Below are 13,176 nucleotides of genomic sequence, written 5' to 3'. Positions count from 1 at the left end.
GTACAGGTGCTGCTGAGAGCATAGTTGGAGTATTGTGTTCAGTTTTGGTCACCTTTCTATAGGAAAGATGTTGTTAAGCAGGAACGAGTGCAGAAAACAAGGATGTTGCCGGGACATGAGGGCCTGAGCTATCGGGAGCGTTTGGGCAGGCTAGGATTATATTCCTTGGTGCATAGGAAGATGAGAGATGATCTTATAGAGGTGTATAAGATCATGAGAGGAACTGTAGGGTTGATCCACAGTCTTTTACCCAGGGGAATCATAAACCAAAGGACATTGAGAGCAGAAAGACTTAATGGGAATCTGAGGGGCAACATTTTCACACAGGTGGGTGTATGGAATGAGCTGCCAGAGAGAGCTTGTTGCGGCAGAAACTACCACATTTAAAATACATTTGCTCAGGTACAGGGATAGGAAAGGTTTAGAGGGAAGATAGACACAAATTGCTGGAGTAACTCAGCGGGACAGGCAGCACGTCTGGAGAGAAGGAATGGGTGACGTTTCGGGTCAAGACTTCTCTCCAGAGATGCTGCCTGTCCCGCTGAGTTACTCTAGCAATTTGTGTCTATCTTCGGTTTAAACCAGCATCTGCAGTTCCTTCCAACATAAGGTTTAGAGGGATCTGGGCCAAACATGGGCAGGTCGGACTAGTATAGATGGGCCACATTGGTCGGCAGGGGAAAGCTGGGCCAAAGAGAATGTTTCTGTTCTGTATGACTCTCTAAGTACTGGAACAGTTAGTGAAGAGGATATAATCCAGGCATCAAAGTTCATGTGGTGCTCCAGTTTACAGAGAGTACATTGACAATACAGTCAATAAATATCATTTTATAGACAACATACCACATGTCAAACATTCACACAAATCAGTAATTGCTCTGTGAATTGTGCTTTTGCCTAGACATGGTTTGAATGGGACATTTTTGAGGAATATATGTTGCAAATGCATGAAAAATGTGCAAGGACTGGATCACAGGTTGGGCAATCATACTATAAAGATATACACCTGTAGACTTGCTACACTGAGACTGAACAGTTCAACGATAAGTACATAACATCACTGGAATCCTGTAGCAATAATTTGAAATTAATCACTTTTGGCCTTTAACTCAAGAATTTCTTCTTAATCAGTGCTTCATCCCAAGCTCTTGTGTCACCAGATTTTTTTATTTTAAACTACCCATAATAAAAGTCCAACAAAATCTAGAGATGTCCAAAATGATGGTGAATACATTTACTTAAAATATATTCTACCCACAACATCTAGTTCTGGTGCTTTAAGACTTCGTTCATACCTTTTTCAGAATCATTCAACTTTAGGATTTTAAAGTCCGTTGATTTTATCCAAAAATCAAGGTTTTGCATAGTGAGTTACAGAGAAAATATTTCTTAATCTTCCTCTGCCATTTACAAGGTCAATTTGCTATTTTTATTCCATACCCTGTTGATCGGAGATTTTAATTTAAATAAAAACCTTGTCGCAAGGACTACAACTCATTTGAAAGCAAAATAAGCTGATTTTCCCAGCGATCTCCACCAAACTAAATGGCAAAATACTACAATCAGGGTTTCAGATTAACCTTCAATGCCAATGCATCAGAGCTTTGAGAAAAGCAGAATTATTTAATAACCGTTTGTGCAACCTTAGCAGAGAAAATGCATACTAAACAATGATTGCATTTCGAGGCTCTATGCTGACTAAGCACTAACGTGTGCTAAGTACACATCGAAAAGGCAAATGTAAGCAGTTTCAAAATGCATTTAAAAATACTTGCTACACTGTGGCTGAATAGTTCAAAGATAAGTACATAGATTTAACATCACTCGTATCCTGTAGCAATACTTTGAAATGAATCTTCTTTGTCCTGTAACTCAAGACTAAATGAGTCATCCACTAAATGTCTTCTTAACCACTGCTTCATCCCAAGCTCTGGGGTCACCACAAACTATTTATTTTTACTTCCCATAATAAAGGGCCAACAAAAGAGAATGATGATATGGAATGAGTTCCTCAAAAAAGGGAAACATTCTTAAGTGTTCTAACTGTGGTTTTAGTTTAATTTTTAGAGACACAGCGTGATTACGGGCCCTTCGGCCCATCGTGTCCGCGCCAACCAGGGATCCCCGTACACGAGCACTATCCTGCGCATGAGGGACAATTCACAGAGACCAATAAACCTACAAACCTGCACGTGTTAGGAGTGTTGGGGGAAACCGGAGCACCCAGAGAAAACCCACACAGTCACGGGGAGAATGTACAAACTCTGTACGGACAGTACCTGTAGTCAGGATAGAATCCTGGTCTCTACTGCTGCGCCACCATGCTGCTGTCACCCACTGTACATGATTGAAATTTTGGATTTGCAGTTATGTAATAGACAAAGGATATTAAACCTGGAGGTGAGGAATATCTTTCTCTACCTAATTCCGTGAAAACAATATTGTTCGTATTTCTGGAAAATAGAATTCAGTGACTGATTTTCAAGTTGTATTAATGCCTTGCACAACATGGTATTTTCCCCTGAAGCATAAGACCAAATGTATTATCTTTCTTTTTAAAATCGCTGATGATTATGTTCCTTAAGATTAAAATTTAAGCAAATGAATACTGTTTGCTTCCATCCAAGCTTAACAATTTCATTTGAAACCCTTTCGTAATAGAGAGGAATTCTGAACTTTGTTGAATTGAAATAGTACAGTTTTGCTTGATTCATTAGAACCCATGTGATGGTGATCGCGACTAAATAAGACTGATAATAATCGTGTGAGCTCAAAGAAGGAGATCCCATCGGGTCTCTTCCCAAATGTCATTACAATAAGTGCCTCAATTTTGAAGGGAGTATCTCAGATTGATTTAAGCATAGAGATAATATATCAAACTCAGCGAGTCAGGGGGCAAATGTGGAGGGAAATGCACAGTCAGCCTTTTGGGTCCAGATGAAGGGTCCTGACCCAAAATGAAGGCTGTCTATTATTCTCCACAGATGCTGCCTGATCCAGCGAGTTCCTCCAGCAGATTGTTTGCTGCTCCATATTTTTGTATTTGCAGTTTCTCGTGTCTCGATAATATACTGGGTGTTTTTGCACAGTCTCTTCATGGCACCAGAGACCCAGGTTCAATCCAGACTTCAGGTGCTGCCTGTGCAAACTTTGTATGTTGTTCTCTCTGTGACCGTATGGGTTTTCTTTGAGTGGTCCTGTTTCCTCCCACTTTCCTAAGTCGTGCAGGTTTGTAGGCTAATTGGCTTCTGTAAATTGCCTCTAGTGCGTAGGACATATGTACTGTAGTGTACGGGTGATCGATGATCAGTGTGGACTCAGTGGGCTGCAGGGTCTGTTTCCATGGTGATTCTCTAAACTAAACAAATCAACTTTGAGAAAGCCTGGAAAATCACCATTGTATAATACAATTTATAGAATGTACTTTAGAGATACCCTTTTGTCACAAGTCAACCCACTGAAGACAAATTTAATTCAAAGGTGCACAGTGGCGCAGTGGTAGAGTTGCTGCCTTACAGCGCCAGAGATCCACGTTCGATACTGACTACAGGTGCAATCTATACAGAGTTTGTACATTCTCCCTGTGACCACGTGGGTTTTCTCCGGGTCTTCCAATTTCTTCCTACACTCCAAAGACATACAGGTTTGTAGGTTAATTGGCTTTGGTAAAATTGTAAATTGTCTCTAGTGTGTAGGATAGTGCTCGTGTACGGGATGATTGCTGTTCGGCACAGACATGGTGGGCCGATGGGCCTGTTTCTGCACTGTATCTCTAAAGTCTCCCAGCTTTTGGTCTACCAGAGAAATGGATCTTGAAATGTCCCCTTCTTAGTTCCTCAGCTTCCAATTACTGCCTCATTTAAGTTTAGAAAAACACGGAATGGGAATTACAGGCACAGACTCACAGCCCACCAAAAAAGGGCTATGGGTGGATACAACATGTAACATTTTTGTTCCAGTAAAAAACTGAAATTATATCTGGATATGAAAATTCAGAATTCCAAGGTACTAAAATCGAGATCTTGTTCTTCCTATGAATCACATCTAAAGCTCCAGAGAAATCAATACAAATTGAAGCTTCTGTAACATACATTCAATAACCATTCTTGGAGGCACTATTCACTCAATTGTATTTCATCTAAACTACATGGAAAGGTTTAATGAAGAAGTACAATATAATGATGTAGCCTGGCACTTCTGCTGTAACTGTCAATGTGATCTTACATTTGTAAAATCAAATATCTTGATTAAAGACATTGTTGAGGCCAGAAGCAGATCAACAACAACATTTGTATTTATATAGCATCTTTAACATAGAACAAAATAACATGGGGCTTCATAGGAGCAAAATCAACTACTCTTTGATAACTGGACTTTTGTCAAGGTGCATGTACCATCCACAAGTTATTCATTAAAACCAAGGGCCACTTGGAGACTATTCCATCAATTCTCCACCTTTCTATGCATTTTGTGGGTGTTTTCACTTGGCAGATGACAACCTGATTAAAAAAAATCATAGCCAGAGAGCATCTGACTGACTTTGTGGACTAGTCGAGAGAATTACCTAAGTATCAGCACTCCTTTTTTCAATATTATTGTTTCAGATCTAGGACTGGCAGCCATTGATGCAAAGCAAGCAATTTATTAATTCTATACAACTATTCCAACTACAAGAGTGCCTTCAAATGACCAAACTGCAGTCATAGAGAAGTCCGGAGCTGACGGAGGCCATGATCTTTTGAATGAAGAATATAACAAAATGACTTTGGCTGAAAAAAATTGAAATCTTGGAATATAGATAATACACACATGTTTCATTTTTAGTAAAAAGTATCGACTATTATTATGACCCTGTGCGTTTCTTTGCATGTGTCATCAATGTAACAGTTTATCTACAAAGGTTAAATGCAACAAGCTTTTAAACTACTAAAAAGATCTACTTTACGAATATTGTGCTGGGGGCTTTGATGAAGTACATCGTCTGTAATCTAGCCAATTAATGTACAGTCTGCATGTTCCAGTTCTGCACAGAGCTTGGCAAGCTATTGCAACAACATTGTACACATCGGCCTGTCAGAAGATATTGCTTTCATCTGGTTTGGTTAGAATTCAACTGCTAACTGTAGTAAATCATTGAACAGTACAGAAATGTTATTTGTCTGATTAATTATATTGGCAATCAGAGACCAGTGATAGTTTATTATCAATATCAAAAAATGTAAAGTAAAAATTCATTTGGTTTGGTAATTCCAATCCCTGATGAATGAATGCAGGGTTTCCATAGATTATAATTAATAAAATAATTCTCTGAATATTTAATACTCTGATATGAGTTTTTCAATATTTTTTTTTTTATATTTGTCCCCAAACTTCCTTTAAACATTTTGTATTTGATGGCCATAATTATTTTATCACTGATTTCTAATTCAGCCCAATTCATGTCTATGGTTTGATAAACTATGATTTGTGAAATTTCTCTGGAAAAAAATGATGCTTCAGTTTTTAATTATGATTTCAGGACATTATGAATTTCAAATATACAATTCTGTTTCTGTATTGTTTCCAATATCCAATGTACAACTACAGTTTCTGTATTATTTTAAACTTTGTTGAAAATTGCATGACCGAAAATTCCTGCAGTTGATAACATGCAACCGAGAATTTTGTTCAAATATTACAAGTTGCCTCAGACAGCACAAAAATGCCTATTAACATAAAAAAAGTTGTTGCCTTTTGTGACTCAAAGTAGAGTTCAATGGTATGAATTTGTCAGTCTTTTTCAACAAAAAAAAATGTTTTATTTTGCATGTAAGCAGATGTTTACTCTGATAATGTGTGAAGATTTTATGCTTTAAAAGGGAATGTTGACAAATTATATTCTTCATGATTTAATTTTAAAGAAATAGTTCGAAGTTTCATCAGGTCTTTGTCTTTTGTTTCATATTTATTTCACCATCTGTTTTCCCTCAGAAATAATTAAGAATGCCTTGCTTTACAAATGTTGCGAATGGTTAAATCTAAAACATTGTGACAATTAAATCCCTTCAGTAACCTATTGAGGTGATGCAAATATTGTTTTTACATTTATAACATTTGATATCAATGAAAATGCTTTCAAAGCACCCTTGTTCAATGTGTTGATAGTCTTTTGGGATATCAACATTGCATATTCACCCCTAGTGTACAAATGATACCTAGATTAACCCAAATAACAATGCTCACATGTAATATTAATTTTGAGTTTTTTAAATATTTCATGAAATATGCATTAGTGTAATTTTTCTTTGGATTCATACTATAAATTAGCTAAAATATTTAATTTGTGAAATCAATCTCTGTGGTTTAGCAGCAGGTCCTTAAAATGGGGAATTCAATTTTCATACCGTTAGGTTGCAAACTACCCAAGCAGAATATGAGGTGGGGTTTGTGTGTGGCCTCACTCTGGCAGTGGTGGAGTACCAGGATCGAAGGATCAGTATGAACATAGAACTGGCCCCACTATATCTGTGCCGCACATGATGCCAAGTTCAACTGATCTCATCTGCTTGTACATGATCCATATCCCTCTATTTCTTGCAATTCCTCATGCCTATCTAGAAGCCTCTTCAATGCCACTGTCGTATCTGCCTCCACCGTCGCCACCCCTGCCAATGTGTCCCAGGCCCCCACCACTCTCTGCGTAAAAGACATGCCCTGCACACCTCCATTAAACATTTCCCCTCTCACCTTATAGTTATATCCCCTGATGTTGTACATGTCCACCCTGAGAGGATTTGAGTATAGGAGCAGGGAGGTTCTACTGCAGTTGTACAGGGTCTTGGTGAGACCACACCTGGAGTATTGCGTACAATTTTGGTCTCCAAATCTGAGGAAGGACATTATTGCCATAGAGGGAGTGCAGAGAAGGTTCACCAGACTGATTTCTGGGATGTCAGGACTGTCTTATGAAGAAAGACTGGATAGACTTGGTTTATACTCTCTAGAATTTAGGAGATTGAGAGGGGATCTTATAGAAACGTACAAAATTCTTAAGGGGTTGGACAGGCTAGATGCAGGAAGATTGCTCCCGATGTTGGGGAAGTCCAGGACAAGGGGTCACAGCTTAAGGATAAGGGGGAAATCCTTTAAAACCGAGATGAGAAGAACTTTTTTCACACAGAGAGTGGTGAATCTCTGGAACTCTCTGCCGCAGAGGGTGGTCGAGGCTAGTTAATTGGCTATATTTAAGAGGGAGTTAGATGTGGCCCTTGTGGCTAAGGGGATCAGCCATGATCATATTGAATGGCGGTGCAGGCTCGAAGGGCAGAATGGCCTACTCCTGCACTTAATTTCTATGTTTCTGTTTCTATGAAAGATTCTGACTGTCTACCCTATCTATGGCCCTCATAATTTGATATGCTTCTATCAACGTTTGACATTCTAGAGATAAGAATCCAAGTTTATCTAACTTCTCCTTCTCGCTGACACTCTCTAATCCAGGCAGCATTCTGGTGAACCTCCTCTGCACACTCTTCAAAGCATCCACATCCTTTCTGTAATGGAGTAACTCTAAATGCGGCCAAACCAGCTTTATGGGGCTGTATCATGACTTCATGACTCTTATACTCAATGTCAATGGCGATGAAGGGAAGTATACCATACACCTTCTTTACCATCCTATCTACTTGTGCTGCCACCTTCAGTGAGCTTTGACCTTGGACTCCAAGACCCCTCTGCACATCAATGCTGTTAAGGGTCTTGCCTTCAACTGTATGCTCTCCCCCTTACATTCAACCTCCCAAAGTGCAACACTTCAACTTTGCTCGGATAAAACTCCATCTGCCATTTTTCCACCCATTTCTGCAGCTGATCTAGATCCCACTGTTTCTTCTGACAGCACTTCTCACTGTCTGCAACTCCTCCAATTTTGGTGTCATCTGCAAACTTACCCACCCATCTATGTCCAAGTCATTTATAGATATCACAAACAGCAGAGGTCCCACCACAGATCGCTGCGGAACTCCGCTGGTCACAGACCTCCTGCCAGAACATCTTCCATCCACCACAACCTTCTATGTCTTCTATGAATAAGCCAGTTTTTAATCCATTTATCCAAATCAACGTGAATCCCATGCATTTTTATCTTCTGGATCAGGGTACCATGAGGGACAATCAAAAGCCTTACTAAGATCCATGCATGCAACATCCAACACCCTACCATCATCAATCTCATTCATCACATCCTCAAAAAACTCATTAGTAAGATATGTCCTGTCGTGTTCAAAGCCAAGCTGGCTAGACCTAATTAGCTCATTCTCTTCTGAATGGGAGCAAATCTCGAAGAGCTCTCTCCAATAGTTTCCCTACCACTGATGTGAGGCCTAGAGTTCCCTGGATTCTCTCTACTTCCCTTCTTGAACAAATGAACAACATTGGCCACTCTCCAGTCCTCCGGGACCTTATTTGTGGCTAAAGAAGAAACAAAGATCCTCATCAAGGCCCCACAATCACACCCCCCACTCAATAACCCTGGATAGATCCCATCCGGCCCAAGGGACTTTTAAACCTTAATGTTCCTTAACAGGTGTGGGACCAGCATTCTGGCAGGCAGGTTTGCCACTGCTACACGGGTGGCTTTAAACTGAATAAGGGGGGTGGGGTGTTGAATGGGACAGTGGAGGATGGAGTTAAAGGGAAAGGGTTTCTTAAATGTGTGAGCGTAGAGACCGAAGGGTGTAAAATGAGGGTAGAAGAAATAGGTAGCAAGGTGAAAAGTAAAAGTGGCAGGCAGACAAAACCAGGGCAAAAATCAAAAAGGGCCACTTTTCAACATAATTGTGTAAGGGGTAAGAGTGTTGTAAAAACAAGCCTGAAGGCTTTGTGTCTCAATGCAAGGAGCATTCGTAATAAGGTGGATGAGTTGAATGTGCAGATAGCTATTAATGACTATGATATAGTTGGGATCACGGAGACATGGCTCCAGGGTGACCAAGGCTGGGAGCTGAACATCCAGGGATATTCAATATTCAGGAGGGATAGACAGAAAGGAAAAGGAGGTGGGGTAGCGTTACTGATTAGAGAGGGGATTAATGCAATGGAAAGGAAGGACATTAGTTTGGAGGATGTGGAATCGGTATGGGTAGAGCTGCACAACACTAAGGGGCAGAAAACGCTGGTGGGTGTTGTGTACAGGCCACCTAACAGTAGTAGTGAAGTTGGAGATGGTATCAAACAGGAAATTAGAAATGCGTGCGACAAAGGCAAAACGGTTATAATGGGTGACTTCAATCTACATATAGATTGGGTGAATCAAATTGGCAGGGGTGCTGAGGAAGAGGATTTCTTGGAATGTATGCGGGATAGTTATCTAAATCAACATGTAGAGGAACCAAAGAGAGAGCAGGCTATTTTAGACTGGGTTTTGAGTAATGAGGAAGGGTTAGTTAGCAATCTTGTTGTACGTGCCCCCTTGGGCAAGAGTGACCATAATATGGTTGAGTTCTTCATTAGGATGGAGAGTGACATTGTTAATTCAGAAACAATGGTTTTGAACTTAAAGAAAGGTAACTTTGAGGGTATGAGACATGAATTGGCCAAGATTGACTGGCAATTAATTCTAAAAGGGTTGACGGTGGATATGCAATGGAAGACATTTAAAGACTGCATGGATGAACTACAAAAATTGTTCATCCCAGTTTGACAAAAGAATAAATCAGGGAAGGTAGTACATCCATGGATAACAAGGGAAATCAGGGATAGTATCAAAGCAAAGGATGATGCGTACAAATTAGCCAGAAAAAGCAGCATACCGGAGGACTGGGAGAAATTCAGAGACCAGCAGAGGAGGACGAAGGGCTTAATTAGAAAAGGAAAAATGGATTATGAAAGAAAACTGGCAGGGAACATAAAAACTGACTGCAAAAGTTTTTATAGATATGTGAAAAAAAAGAGATTAGTTAAAACAAATGTAGGTCCCTTGCAGTCAGAAACAGGGGAGTTGATCATGGGGAACAAGGATATGGCGGACCAATTGAATAACTACTTTGGTTCCGTCTTCACTAAGGAAGACATAAATAATTTGCCGGAAATAGCAGGGGACCGCGGGTCAAAGGAGTTGGAGGAATTGAGTGAAATCCAGGTTAGCCGGGAAGTGGTGTTGGGTAAATTGAATGGATTAAAGGCCGATAAATCCCCAGGGCCAGATAGGCTGCATCCCAGAGTACTTAAGGAAGTAGCTCCAGAAATAGTGGATGCATTAGTAATAATCTTTCAAAACTCTTTAGATTCTGGAGTAGTTCCTGAAGATTGGCGGGTAGCAAACGTAACCCCACTTTTTAAGAAGGGAGGGAGAGAGAAAATGGGGAATTACAGACCAGTTAGTCTAACATCGGTAGTGGGGAAACCGCTAGAGTCAGTTATTAAGGATGGGATAGCAGCACATTTGGAAAGTGGTGAAATCATTGGACAAAGTCAGCATGGATTTACGAAAGGTAAATCATGTCTGACGAATCTTATAGAATTTTTCGAGGATGTAACTAGTAGCGTGGATAGGGGAGAACCAGTGGATGTGGTGTATCTGGACTTCCAGAAGGCTTTCGACAAGGTCCCACATAAGAAATTAGTATACAAACTTAAAGCACAAGGCATTGGGGGTTCAGTATTGATTTGGATAGAGAACTGGCTGGAAAACAGGAAGCAAAGAGTAGGAGTAAACGGGTCCTTTTCACAATGGCAGGCAGTGACTAGTGGGGTACCCCAAGGCTCAGTACTGGGACCCCAGCTATTTACAATATATATTAATGATCTGGATGAGGGAATTGAAGGCAATATCTCCAAGTTTGCGGATGACACTAAGCTGGGGGGCAGTGTTAGCTGTGAGGAGGATGCTAGGAGACTGCAAGGTGACTTGGATAGGCTGGGTGAGTGGGCAAATGTTTGGCAGATGCAGTATAATGTGGATAAATGTGAGGTTATCCATTTTGGTGGCAAAAACAGGAAAGCAGACTATTATCTAAATGATGGCCGATTGGGAAAGGGGGAGATGCAGCGAGACCTGGGTGTCATGGTACACCAGTCATTGAAGGTAGGCATGCAGGTGCAGCAGGCAGTAAAGAAAGCGAATGGTATGTTAGCTTTCATTGCAAAAGGATTTGAGTATAGGAGCAGAGAGGTTCTACTGCAGTTGTACAGGGTCTTGGTGAGACCACACCTGGAGTATTGCGTACAGTTTTGGTCTCCAAATCTGAGGAAGGACATTATTGCCATAGAGGGAGTGCAGAGACGGTTCACCAGACTGATTCCTGGGATGTCAGGACTGTCTTATGAAGAAAGACTGGATAGACTTGGTTTATACTCTCTAGAATTTAGAAGATTGAGAGGGGATCTTATAGAAACTTACAAAAATTCTAAGGGGTTGGACAGGCTAGATGCAGGAAGATTGTTCCCGATGTTAGGGAAGTCCAGGACAAGAGGTCACAGCTTAAGGATAAGGGGGAAATCCTTTAAAACCGAGATGAGAAGAACTTTTTTTCACGCAGAGAGTGGTGAATCTCTGGAACTCTCTGCCACATAGGGTAGTTGAGGCCAGTTCATTGGCTATATTTAAGAGGGAGTTAGATGTGGCCCTTGTGGCTAAGGGGATCAGGGGGTATGGAGAGAAGGCAGGTACGGGATACTGAGTTGGATGATCAGCCATGATCATATTGGATGGCGGTGCAGGCTCGAAGGGCCGAATGGCCTACTCCTGCACCTAATTTCTATGTTTCTATGTTTCTATGTTTCTTCAAGAGCCTCAGCCCCACCTAGTTCTTGATCTCAAACTCCCCTAGATATTTGTGATCTCCACACTGGTCTTGCAAAGTACTAGTTTAGCACCTCGCCTACATCCTCCGACTCCAAGCATGGATTCCCTACTCTATCCTTATACCTAATAACAACTGCTTCCCAATCTACCCTCCTTAGCTCCCGCCTAATGGCCTTGTAATCTGCTTTCCCCCAGTGCAGTACCTTCCCCCAACATGTCAGAGGTGTACGAGGTTAGGGGAGAAGGCAGGAGAATGGGGTTAGGCGGGAGAGATAGATCAGCCATGATTGCATGGTAGACAATAGACAATAGGTGCAGGAGTAGGCCATTCGGCCCTTCGAGTCAGCACCGCCATTCACTGTGATCATGGTCAATCATCCACAATCAGTACCCCATTCCTGCCTCCTTTAGGAGCTCAATCTAAACCTCTCTTGAAAGCATCCAGAAAATTGGCCTCCACTGCCTTCTGAGGCAGAGAATTCCACAGATTCACAACCCTCTGTGTGAAAACATTTTTCCTCATCTCCGTTCTAAATGGCCTACCCCTTATTCTTAAGCTATGGACTCCCCCACATCGAGAACATGTTTCTTGCCTCGAGCAAGCCCAAACCTTTAATAATCTTATGTTTCAATAAGATCCCCTCTTATCCTAAATTCCAGAGTGTACAAGCCCAGCTGCTCCATTCTATCAACATATGACAGTCGCGCCATCCCGGGAATTAACCTGGTGAACCTACGCTGCACTCCCTTAATAACAAGAATGTCCTTCCTCAAATTTGGAGACCAAAATGCACACAATACACCAGGTGTGTTCTCACCATGGCCCTGTACAACTGCAGAAGGACCTCTTTGCTCCTATACTCAACTCCTCTTGTTATGAAGGCCAAAATACCATTTGTTTTCTTCACTGCCTGCTGTACCTGCATGCTTACTTTCAGTGACTGATGAACAAGGACCCCCAGATCCCGTTGTGCTTCCCCTTTTCCCAATTTGACACCATTCAGATAATAATCTGCCTTCATGTTTTTACAACAAGTGGATAACCTCACATTTATCCACATTAAACTGCATCTGTCATGCATCTGTCCACAATTTCATCTTTTATAATTGACTCCAGCATCTTCCCCACCACCGATGTCAGGCTAACTGGTCTATAATTCTCTGTTTTCTTTCTCCTGCCTTTCTTAAAACATCGGATAGCATTAGCTACCCTCCAATCCACAGGAACTGATCCTGAATCTATAGAACATTGGAAAATGATCACCAATGCGTCCACGATTTCTAGAGACACTTCTTTAAGTACCCTGGAAGGCAGCCCATCAGACCCTGGGGATTTATTAACCTTCAGTCCCATCAGTCTATCCAACAACATTTCCTGCCTAATGTGGATTTCC

The sequence above is a fragment of the Leucoraja erinacea genome, chromosome 17, assembly GCF_028641065.1.
Source record: "Leucoraja erinacea ecotype New England chromosome 17, Leri_hhj_1, whole genome shotgun sequence".
NCBI classification, from domain to species: Eukaryota; Metazoa; Chordata; class Chondrichthyes; order Rajiformes; family Rajidae; genus Leucoraja; species Leucoraja erinaceus.
This window is presented reverse-complemented; position numbering follows the sequence as displayed.